Genomic DNA, 13,066 nt, shown 5'->3' on the forward strand with positions numbered 1-13,066 from the left:
GTGTGCACCTTATTTGTTGAATGTCTTATTTTCCCCATTGATTTGAAATATCAATTTAGTCCTACATTACATTGTTAGACAGATATATACGTTTGTTTCTAGAATGGTCATTTTATTTCATTGATCTACTTGATTATTTCTGTGCTGGTGTCATTGTGTTTTCATTGCTGAGACTTTATAATGGATTTAAATTTTTAATATTTTATAATTTTGACATTTAAATAAATAAATAAATAAATAAATAAAATCTGCATTTAAAAAGAAAAGAAAGAAGGAACTCCTACCTTTTGCAACAATGTAGATGGAACTGGAGAATATTATGCTAAGTGAAATAAGCCAGTCGGTGAAAGACAAATACTATATGATCTCACCTATAAGTGGAATTTATTCAGCAAAATAAACTAATGAACAAAATAAACTACAGACATGGAAACAAGGAGCAGACTGAAGGTGACCAGAGGGGATGGGGAAGGAGGACAATGGTGGAAAGGAGGAGAAGGAACTAAACAAAGAACCTGTGTGAAAGACCCATGGACGTGGACAACAGAGTGAGAACTGACTGTGGGAGTAGGGAGCAGGATGGGATGGGTGGAGGAGGGTAAAGGGGGAAAAATTGAGACAACTGTAATAGAATAAACATGATTTTTTTAAATATTTAACCTATAAAACATTTATTGACAAATGTTCTCCAGAACAACACCTGTAGGGAAGTGAAAGGAGCCAGCCAGGAGGAGAAGTTAGAACTGCCGGGCAGTTGTGAAGAAGCTGATTGTACAGATGGCTCTGGAGCTGTTGTTCAGGTGAGGCAGGTGGGTGGATCTCTATATCCCCCTGCAATGCACAGTCATTAGATGTGGGTTACCCTGAGAGTTCACACTAGCTTGAGCTAGAAGGCCTTCTCTGGCGAAGGGCACAGACTGGAAAAGGGTTCGGCTGCCTGCACTCAGTGGATGCGGGAGCAAGTGGTGGATCCAGAAGGGGGCCTGGGCAGCACATCAGTGCCCACTGAATGGCCATCTCAGGCTCTATCTGCCTACATACCCAACACATCCCTCTGTCTAGACATGGCTATTCTGTGTTCATTCTAATTATCTGATGAGGCTGCTGCCATCCCTCTCCACAGATGTCCAGGACAGAAATGGAGTATGTGACTCTTCTGCCCTCAGATTTCCAATATATCTGGGAATTTTTCTGTCCCATCAACCTCTCCCAACTGCTCTGATATCTTATCCCACATCCTCTCTTATCTACGGTTCACAGTACAAACCCTCTGTTCAATTCTCCAATTCATGACTTTTGAGGACCCCACAAATCATTTCATTTCTCCCAGCAAAGACTGAAGCTTACAAATGTTAGCCTTGATCTCTTGTATGTCATTTCTCCTGAAGTAAAAATTTGATTTCAAGTTTGAAGTTTCAGGTTCATTCCTTTGTTCCTTCTCTGCCCCTCTCCCTGAAGTGATGGACCTCATTGATGGACAGGAAGACATGGGACACTTTGGAACAATAAAACTTTAGTTGGTATTTCATATAAATTTTGGTCAACTCACAGTTGTAGACAATAGCATTTTCTCTCTTGTCAGGAAATGCACACTCTTTTACGGCCACTCTGTGCACTTGGTAAATTATACAAACTCTTGAAAGCTCCCAGTTTTTCAGAACCCCACTTACACTTCTTTGGTAGGTGTTCTTTATGTGCCTGAGGGCAGGGCTCGCTCAGCTTCCCAGGGCTGGGAATATTTTCTTCCCATACTGCAGTAGGTTGGTTTGTGCCTCTGATTTGGGAGGCTGGTAGCACCGTAAGCCTTTTTTAGCACATGGCCAGAGAGGCATAGACCTTTCAGTGGCCTCTTTGTAATCTTTCCTGTCTTGGGTCCCATAAGCAGGAACCACAGGGCCTTGTGACCATGCCCAAGTTGTTCTCTTCTTATACTCAAATCTTAATGATCTCTCTTGACCCCACCTAACCTTCCATTCCAAGAATCCCTTTTTAGAATGTTAGAAGGAACGATTTATCCTGTGCCCATGGCTCCATGTGCGAAGGCATAGTTTCCCTTTTTTTCTCCCAGGCAGTCTCAGAATAGTCCACTCTCATATTTAGAATTGTTGTCCAAACAGAAGTCCCCGCACCCATGGCCGTTTGCCCATGTATTCTAAGGGGTCAGGTAATTCTCTTTAGATTTTCCATCTCCATGGACAGTGACTTGGTTTCAGGGCTCTCTTGTGTTTATGTGTAGGCTGATGTTGGCACTGAGTCTTTCTACTTTAATTGTGTCTAATGAGAAGAGAGGTAGGCCTACTATTTAAATGATGTACCTCCATCAAGCAATTGCCAAATTGTGCCAGCTCCCTGTGCAAGGAAAGGCTTCCTAATCAATGCATAGAGCAGTCCTCAAGGCATTAGCATGTGCCGAATCAGGGAAACTGTGTCTCCATGGGCAGTGCCATACTTTTTAAAATGCAAGCAGAGATTTCATTTCATCCAAACATCATCTGTCACATTAAGTTCAGGTTGTTAATTTCAGTATTACTTGTTTTCAATTTATGTTGAGTTTATGTTGTAAATAAACTATAAGTATAGGGAAGTATACCTTCTTTTATAGTTTACATATTTACACAAAACAATTATTGTATATTCAAATTAAATCAAAATTATTTAAATACCATAGGAAAGAGGTCTGGATAAAGTTTTGTTTTCCTTCAAAAGCTATTGGTGCATTTCTCAAGTTTGAAAAACACTGTCCTATAGCAGGGAGCCACATCTTGCTTCAGGTTATGTGTCAGAATCTGTAGGGAGAGGCGCACTTAACACCCTTTTAATATTTTCTTTCCAAAACTACCCTTCTCCCTCTTCTTCTGTTTCTGCCCTATACCAGTTATGGGGAAATGACTGAAGAGTCATCATTTCTTACTGAGCTCCTGGAATAAGATCACAAACAAGTCCTGGCCCCTGCCTTCCTCCCCACTATCATCTCTCACCAAGATCCTCTCCCTTGCTCAGTGAGCCTGAGCACATTGGCCTGTTTTCATTCTGTGTATGAAGCTCTTTTCGAGCTCAGAGTTGTTTCCTCCTCTCCAGCTGATCTCCTACTTGCTTCCCCAGGTATCTCTCACTCACCCTTCATAAATCATCAGCTTAGTCTCTCTGTTAGGCTTCTGAGCAATATCTGTTGGAAGGATGGATGGATGGATGGATATGCCTTTCCTGACTTTGCAATATAAATGAAAGTTTCCCTTAATATTATTTTTATAGCAGTATTTTTTCTTACCTAGCACAGCAATTTTCAATGATATATTGATTCAGTATGTATCTTCCCAAACCCAGTGGACTTTACATTCCATAAGGGCAGGTAACTAATGACTTCATACCGATTAGAGGACATCCCATGTAGAAAAAAATCCACTATATCTACATTGAGTAAATGAATGAAAGGAAAACCTGAAGATTACATTCACATAACTAAAATAGTCCCATCACTAAGAGAAGGAATAAAGTTTTTTCTAACACTTTAAAGTCTTCTAATTAATGGATTTTATTAACATGGAACAATACAAAAGAATGATGTATTTTGAGGGAAAGTAACATGTAGCCTTTGAGATGAAAGAGAATCACCAGTTGAAACAGTCCTTGTATACAGTCTCAGAGTCACTAATCAAAGACAAAATATACACTATAATCAATATGATTATACTGATTATACCATATAATTCTTAGCAAAGTTCAATTTTTACTTGGACAGAAGAGCTCTTAAGATATATGTAATTTAGCAGTCAACAAACCATTTGCTAAAAATAATAGAAAGGAAACATACATTTTTTTCATCTATCTGACATAATTATTTTTTCAAATATGGAAGAGGTGGTCCCAGGATCATTTGGATACATTCCTTTCCTGCATATCTAACCCTAAGTCCCTCTTATCTCAACACTGTTCTAAATCCCCAGGAGTGATGGACAGAAAAAACAGCTAATCCAGGTGCCAATAATCAGGAACGGGGTAGGCCACTGGGTCCAACTACCACAGTGCCTAGCCAGTCCAGAGTCATGCGTAACTTGCCAGCAGAATCAAGGCTACAGTTCTAAACTAGCTGGAAATAGTATGAGCTGGGACTCGGGATATATTGCTGCTTGGTAACCCTAAGCTCTTCTCAGCTTAGCCCAGGCTCTGTGCCTTGGGAAGAGGAGACCCACTTCTCAAGGCCAGAGATCCCTAAAGACAGCACACCTTCCCAAGTCCACACTCCAGAGACACTGGGCAAAGAACGAAGACCTTACACATTTACCAGCTTGTCTAGAGTTATCAGATTTTTAAGTTTCTAGATTTCAAGTAATGGGCAAGAAAACAAGCCCATTAACGGCTGTTTTATTTTTTAAGTATCACTATCTATTGTACACTCATCCTTAGGCATGCTCTTATGTAGTACTTTTGAATTTTGTTTTTAAAATGGGGAGGATATTATTTATAATTATCAAAGAACTTTGAGAGAGAATTCACGCAAGAAAAATGAACTCATATTAGGATCATTAGTATCAGGCAACTTTGAATTTATCAGTTTGTGAATTCTAATGTAGTCCACATGAGAACACTCAGAGAAATTATCAAAAACAAGATTCCTAAGCCCAACTCAAATCCAGTGAATCAAAATTCACCAAGGGAGTGACCTGGACATGTGTATAATTAACAAGTGCCCCTGGTGATTGTCATCAGGGGAGTTTTACAAATTGTCCTACAGAAATGACTCGTCATCAGAAAAATACCTTGGGACCACTGGGGAGGCTCCCAGAATATATGTGATGGGGTCTTTCTCAGAGAGATTTCTAAGGGTGGGTATAGCTTTGATGAGCATCTTGTGAAAATACTTACCAAGGGATTCTCCCCTGTACTTTGATAAAGTGTCAGGCCTAAAGGAATACTTAATATGGATCAGAAATGTTGAAAAAGAAAATGTTAAAGAAGGAAATGTTGCTGCATACTTCTTTCTAGAAGTGGCAAAACTTTTCAGACCAGCAAACACAGCACAACTGGCACACTGGTATACAGCTGGAGGTTTCTAAATGTTCACTCCATCACAGTCAGGCAAGCGGTTGATGAATTACTCAATTAATCAGTGAGTCTGAAGCCATCTGGACTACCCAGACAGTCCTTTTCCAATCAGGACACAGTTTTCAAGGGCCCTAAAATTCATGAGGTCCATATACTGCTGTGCCCATGTGACCGAATCATATGCCAACTAGCAGTTCTATTCAATCACATATAAAGTATTGATTTTTAAAATAAGAACATCTAACCACTATGCTGTACACCTGAAACTAATATTGAATATCAACTGTAACTGAAAAAATTAAAATTGAAAAAATGATATTTATCCATGAATTATCTGTGAACTCAAATACTAGGAAGCACAAAGAGAAATACTTTAGATACCCTAAAAGCCCTGAAATGCCTCTAAATAGTCACAATAATTACCATTATATACTTATTATTAAACCCAGAAAAATCCATCCACCACTCCATTCAATTCAATTCAGTGTTTAAACCAGTGAATTTCCATTTTGTATCTATCTGTATAATTGTTCCACAGTGTTTTGGTTTGTGCTGTGAATTTAGTATGTAAATAATACTAGCTATACAGGGATGTTTGTACTAAATAATAACAATAAACTATATGCTGTGTAAATAGAAAAATAAATTCAAATAACATGCCTAGATGCTGAAGATTGACATTTCAATTTGATTATTAATAAGTAGTACAATTTCAAGGTTTAAAACAAAAACAAATCAAAATAAGCATGGCCAACCTACCTCCTATATTTTTCTTTGTATCTTTACAAGTTTTTACATACATACAAATACAGCATATTACATATACTGGTCTGTACCTTATTTTTTTCTAGCTAATAGATCTTAGGGATTTTTTAATCAGTACATAGTTTTCTTCCTTTTTTGAGAATCATGAATTCTAAATTTCAATTTGATTTTATTAAGCTCTGAATCAAACTTTCATCTCTCTTTGACCAAGGCTCACCTGTAAGTGTGTGTGTGTGTATTTTATTTATTTTTTTTAAAGATTTTATTTATTTGTTTTTAGAGAGGCGAAGAGAGGGAGGCGAAGAGAGGGAGAACGAGAGGGAGAGAAACATCAATGTGTGGTTGCATCTCATGCATCCCCCGCTGGCGACCCGGCCTGCAACCCAGGCATGTGCCCTACACTGCGAACCGAACCCGCAACCCCTTTTGTTTGCAGGCCAGTGCTCAATTCACTGAGCCACACCAGCTAGGGCTGTATTTTAAAAAGATCACTGGATGTATCAGTTCAGGGCCTCCAGAAAGCAGATGCCAGGACAGAATTAGACATACAAAAGAATTACGGGTAGAACACATGTGAAGGATAAAAGCCAGAAGAAGCAGGAGTAGGTGGGGAAAACCTTTAGGTCGCAATGCAGCTGTTGGCTGGAGATAGTCCTGGTGGCGCATGGCCTCAAGACAAACCCTGCACGGACCCAAGTGTGCAGCCGCTCAAAAAAGTTCACCCATCTCCCTGCTTGCAGCAAGTTCTCTTGAAGGAAGATCTGAGCAGTGCATAGCCATGGCCAACACATCTCCCCTTCCATTCCAAAGAGTGCCTTCTCCACACATTTGGGAACCGCTCCCATGGGTCTCTTTTCTTGAAGGAAAGCTTAGAAAAGTTAATAAAGCAACTAGGAACCCTGTTTCTGTAGTTGGTCATGGGGCTGCAAATGCTTATCTCCTGCCTTGTCTTATTTCCACTCTTAATTCTCTTCACTCCAAGCTATCAGAGCAGCAGGGGCTGGTAGTTTTCCTGGTGGTGTGATCCCAACCTTCATTCCTGGAGGGTCTGAGCCCTTCTCAGAGTTGGGTTGCTGGTGCATGCATTCATAGCTACTAGGGGTCTGTGGAAAACAAGGAAACACCCAATGGATCACCTGAGTTCTGCACATGTTTTATTCTGACCCTGTTGTACAAAAGCCTCTTCTTGCTCACCAGGCTCAACTAACTCTGCCAGTAAGGTAATTCTTCTTCTCATCTGCTGAACCCTGGGCACAAAAGTCAATGGAACTGCCAGGCAACAGCCAGAATTTGCAGTTCAACAGTACTCTCACTTTGTCCACTTGCAAGACTGAGGTCTACTGAAAACCCTGCAGAGCCCAGAGTTGTGGGGATAGAAAGGATAAAGACCCTGAGTAGGTCATTTGGGTGTGATGCTAAGTTGAGTGCTCTTGCTTCTTGATTAGTATTCTCAAGGAGTAGTTTCTGTTGCTGGCAGGTTGGGCAGAGACAGTAGTAGCTAAATTGGCCTTCATAAATGGGAGTCCTTCCTGTTGGGCCATGTATAACCTCCATCTCTGCCACCAAGGCCACTAGTTCGTGTGGCTCTCATTCCTGGGCTGGGCTGGGCTGGCTGATGAGGAAGGGTGGCTGCCATCACCTGGCTGAGTCCTCTACTTGGGTTTGTCTCTTCCATGGGAGCTATTGACATGCTGCACAAAACTCCTCACATTGCCCATCCTCGTGCTTTCATCCAAGTCTCGATCCTAGACCTCCATGTCTCTAGTCTTCCAGCGCTGTCCCTTCCAGGCCTCTGACCCGATGTCCAGGCTGTTGGCCATTGTCCAGAAATCTATGTATATGCCCACCTCAGGCCACTTTTCCTTTCACACACAATAGATGACCAATTTCACCGCTCACATCTCTGCCCACTAGAAGAATTATCACCCCCACCCACCCAGGTGGCTGTAATGCAGCCTCCATTCATTTTCAGTTTCATCCACATCCCGAACCTGTCCATTTTTAGGTTGTCTAAAAAGTTCATTTATATTTTTCTGTAAAATAAAAGACACATTTCATTTTCAACCATAACGTTATTGATTTGGATATTTTGAGTATGCCTGCTATCTCCTGTGTGGTGTAACCCTGATTGTTCTCAGTCAATGTCTCTATTTGATCACTCTCAACTTTGATTGGTTTACCTGACTGTGGAGCATATCCAGCAAGACATCTCCAGCATGAAACTTTGCAAACCAATTTTGACACATTCAATCAGTCACAGCACCTTCTCCATGCACTGCACAAATCTTTTTTTGTGTGTTTTTTACCTTTCTTGAAATAAAAAAGCATAATATGCTGAAAATGTTGTATATTTTCTTCCATCTTCAATATTAAAATGCCTACACAAAAATTCACCAATTTTGACATTTCTTTTAATGCACATTGATATGACAGCTGTCAAAATACAATCTAACAAAAAAAATTTTGAAGTATACTTTGTTATTAGAGTATCCCAACTTTTTCTCTCCCCTCTGCCCTGCACCCCCAATCCCTCCAGCATTCCTCCCCACTTAGTTCGTGTCCATGTGTTGTACATATACGTTCTTTGCCTTCTCCATTTCCTATGTTATTCTTAACCTCCCCCTGTCCATTTTGTACCTACCAATTATGCCTGTTATTCCCTGTACATATATCCTCCATTCTCTGCCTTCCCATTGCCACTGATAACCCTCCATGTGATCTCCATTTCTGTGATTGTTTCTCTTTTAGTGGTGTGCTTAGTTTGTTTTTTTTAGGTTCAGTTGTTGATAGTTGTGAGGTTGTCATCATTTTACTGTTCAGAGTCTTGATCTTCTTCTTTTTTTTTTAGATAAGTCCCTTTAACATTTCACATAATAAGGGCTTGGTCACGATGAACTCATTTAACTTGACCTTATCTGGGAAGCCATTCCATTCTAAATGATAGCTTTTCTGGATAGAGTAATCTAGGTTGTAAGTCCTTGTCTCTCATTACTTTGAATACTTCTTTTCAGCCCCTTCTTGCCTATAGGTTTCTTTTGAGAAATCATCTGATAGTCTTACAGGAACTCCTTTGTAAGTAACTCCTTTACTCTTGTTACTTTTAAGATTCTCTCTTCATTTTAATCTTGGGGAACTTAATTATGATGTGTCTTGCTGTGTTTCTTCTTGGATCCAACTTCTTTGGGACTCTCTGAGCTTCCTGGCTCTCCTGGAAGTCTATTTCCTTCACCAGATTGAGGAAGTTTTCCTTCGTTATTTGTTCAAGTAAGTTTTCAATTTCTTGCTCTTCCTTTTCTTCTGGCACCTCTACACTTCAGATGTTAGAACATTTAAAGTTGTCCCAGAAGTTCATAAGCCTCTCTTCATTTTTTTGAATTCTTGTTTCTTCACTCTGTTCTGCTTGAGTGTTTATTTCTTCCTTCTGTTACAAATCATTGATTTGAGTCCCAGATTCCTTGCCTTCACTGTTGGTTGCCTGAATATTTTTATTTCACTTTGCATAGCCTTCACTTTTTCCTCTCTTTTGCAGCCGTACTCAATCATTTCTGTGAGCATCCTGATTACCAGTGTTTTGAACTCTGCATCAGATAGATTGGCTATCTCCTTGTCACTTAGTTCTTTTTTTTGGAGTTTCAATCTGTTCTTTCATTTGGGCCATATTTCTTTGTCTCTGCATGCCTGTTATGTTGTAAGGGCCGGAATCTTAGGTGTTTGCCAGGACAAGGCAACCCACTTCAGGTCATTGTGGTGCTGTATGTAGGGGAGGGATCAGAGAGGGAATGATGCCTCTTGCTCACTTGCTCAGCTCTCATCCCATTTTCTGTCACTTCCCTTGCTTCCCAAAAGCAGATTGGGCCCTTCTGGCACTGATATTCTGGTGGGTAAGCTTGTGTATGTTCTAGGATTCTGTGGTCCCCTCCAATGGACTCTCCTGTTAGGGTAGGAGTTCCTCCTGCTGCCACAACCCCCACAGGTTTTTACCTCCAGAAATGTTAAGGCCTTCTTTTTCTCCACTGGAACCCTGGGTTGCATGGTCTCACTCCCCAGCTGTTCCTCCCGGTTTATCTGCACATTTACCTGCATGAGGACTGCCTGGGCCACCAGCCTCCACCTTGCCCACCCAGTCCACTGCTTTGCTGTGCATCCTCTCCACCCTGGCTGCCTGTCTCCGCCCCTCATACTAGTCTGGATTAATGTTTCTTCTTTAACTCCTTGGTTGTTGGACTTCCATGCAGTTTGATTTTCTGGCAGTTCTGGTTGATTTTTGTTTTTAAATTGGTTTTTATCCTTCTTTTGGTTGTGTGAGGAAGTGAAGTGTTTCTACCTACACCTCCATCTTGGCTGGAATCCACAATCTAACAAATTAAATACAACTATGTGCTATTAGAGCCATCTTATGGAAAAAAAACAAACAAACTTTTTGTCCAACCCAATATAAACCTAGGGCAGGTTTTTCTCCCTCCTTCAGCGGTGGTATGGAACCCTAATCTTTCCATGATGAGAACTGGGGAAAGGGTATCAGTGCAGCCCTAGGAGACATGAGGTCTGCGCAACCTGTTCTTGCAGCTTACTCATGCCCTCTGGTCCTGATCAGCTTGATCCTGGACCAGACCTACCATGTCTGCCTCACAAGAGACTGCTTCTTGGTCTGTCTGCTTTGGCCATGGAAAGTTGAACAAGATAGCTCATAATGGGAAATTCTAGATGAATGGTCATTTGGAGTCCTATGGCCAAACATTTCTTTACTATCAAGGTCAACTTAACTTACCAGAAACTGCTTCTCAAAAGCTACAGAATTCTCTAGAAGATGACATGGCCTTGCTTCAGATCCCCATAGACGTTCAATGTGAGTCTTCCACTAGGGCTTGCCATATTCTTCATATTACATCTTTTTCACCTCTGACACCAAACACCAACATGAAAGGCTCTGCTCAATCATAAGGCCCAAGAGGCAGGGCTGCTTAGGACATATCCTGGGCCTCCGGTGGAGCTCTTTCCTGCTCTCAACCCTCTCAGGGATGGCAGCCCGCCTTCTATGTCACTCAGCACATAGGCTGGAGCAGTTCTAAGTGCATACGTGTTGCTTCCAGAATCCAAAAGACCTGCCGGGTGCCCTTGTTCCTTTTTTGTATTGGAGGCCACAGAGTACACAATTTGCTCCTTATTTCAAGGGGATTTCCTGAGCAAGCATGGCCCTGATGTGAACACCATGGATGAGCTGAAGTCACAGCAGCTGGAGGCTCTCTAATCAGTACCCTCCTCTCAGCACCTCCCAGCAAGCCACACCACGGGGCATTCTTCTCAGTGAGCTTTATAAAGTGCTTGCCACATGAAAGTAATAATGAAATGCAAGTGATGACAAAAGTGTGAGAGCACGTGTAAGGAAAGGAGGAGAAATTTAAGCTTTATCTGGAATGCAATCAGTGTCTAAAGAACCCAACAAAGGCTTTGAGGTGTGCTGTTGAGGTGACACGCGGACAGGGACTGCAACCCTTGGCAAGGACAGGACATGCCCCATGTCACTGAGTTAGAAGGAAGCTTTTTCTATTACTGGCTATTGTTTCAAGTCTCTTTCCAGAGCTCTTGGAACCATTCCTTTCTCTGTAAGAATCCGTATTTCTTTTACTATATACTAATTGATTTCTTTTTTTCTCTCCTTCAGCTATCATCATTTAGCAGCTGTTTATATCTTAGCAGTGCTTTCTGCAGTATTGTGTGCCTCCTTTCTTTATTCAACTCTTTAGAAAAAGATTATCTCATCAATATTCACAGCCTTTACCATCTCAATACCAACACTCCCAAATATACTTTTAAGTTCCCTTGCCACTCCCAGGTTGTGCTATTTCAAATACAATGTTGCCTCAGTATCTTCGTATCTTCAGAATAACAAGTTCTGATTTTCAGTGTGTCATGAGACAGATGTGATTGTCATATTGCCTCCTCAGTTCCCAGGGACCTCTTCTCCAAGTGATCTCCTTTGCCTCAGTCACAGATATGGATTCCCTCATTCCTTCCCTCTACAGGGTGCCTCTTAACTCAAGATCCCTCCTTTAGAGATATCTGGAAGGGTACCCCTTCCACTTTATCCACAAAGCTAAACAATATACCTGTGATCCCTGAAAACAGCTTCAACCATAGCAGCCCACAAAACCACTCTGTCCTCTGAAATCATAGGATTCTTGGCACTTACTTGCTACTCTAGTTGTCTCCCATGTACTTTTATTATGTCTTTTTTTATCTCCTGCCTCTTTAGAGATGTTTTACATCTTAAAGAGCAAGGTTTGAGCCTTTCTTCTCTGTGTCTCCAAACTTAACCCAGTAATCATATATACATTTACATTTTATGTTCTCAGGTGCTGAGTCTTCAGTAAGACCTGCAACTCACTCTGTGCCTTCAAGCTTACTCCCTTTAGTCGGTCATTGGTTTCTCATTATTAGAAATTTCCTGAAAGTCTCTGTGAGCCTCATCATTGGCACATGCTAAGTCTATGAAGAGTCCTGCCCATTAGGAAGAGCGGGGGATAGCCACACAGAAAAAGTCATGGGAAGAAACCAAAGCACAATTCCCTTGAGACTTAAATAAGGTTCAGTTGTTTTTATATTGGAATTAAACTAGTTCTACATTAGACTTTTTGCACTGAAGGTGGGGTTGCTTAGTTGTACAGATAAGCAAGCAGGTATTCAGCAATTATACAAAATTCTGGTACCACAAAGCAAATGTCTAGAACACAAAAGATAGCCTAAAATCAAGGAGACTAAAAAGGGGTAAGGAGAAAACTACACAGGATATGAGCCAGCTGAAGTGGTGGGTGAGGAAGAGGCAGAAGACAGGCGAGACATATGGGTTTTACAGAAGCCAAGGGAGATACAAGTATCAAATTTGCAGCTGCCTCTAGCAGGACAAGAACTGAAGAGATGCTATTATATATGTCAACTACAAGGTCCCCCATAGCTAGAGAAGATCCACTACATGAGTGAGGACACAACCCAAATCAAGTGGCACAAGAATGAGTGATGTAAGGTAAAAATTCAACTGTAATATACGGTAATCTTTCAAGGAGTTCTGCAGCTTTGAGGTCAGGCACAGAAAACTTGAGGTAAAAGCAGTGCTATGGACTCTCGGTTTTTGAACTTAATTCACTTTGGAAGGCTGTTTGAGAAGCAAGTTGTCCAAAAACCAAATTATACTCATACTCATGCATTCTGTCCTTTGTCACCTGAAAACCATGTGACTAACTAAACAGGTATGAGCATAAAA

General features: G+C 41.1%; 1 protein-coding gene across 3 annotated transcripts in view; it reads right to left on the bottom strand.

The window, feature by feature from the left end:
- Nucleotides 1–13,066, bottom strand: part of GDAP1 (ganglioside induced differentiation associated protein 1) — a 54,011-nt gene that overhangs the window by 35,056 nt on the left and 5,889 nt on the right. The gene's annotated exons all lie outside the window — the stretch shown is intronic.

Source organism: Pteronotus mesoamericanus, unplaced genomic scaffold (genome assembly GCF_021234165.1).
Source record: "Pteronotus mesoamericanus isolate MK-2021 breed Mesoamerican mustached bat unplaced genomic scaffold, CSHL_Meso_final scaffold_54, whole genome shotgun sequence".
Lineage (NCBI taxonomy): Eukaryota > Metazoa > Chordata > Mammalia > Chiroptera > Mormoopidae > Pteronotus > Pteronotus mesoamericanus.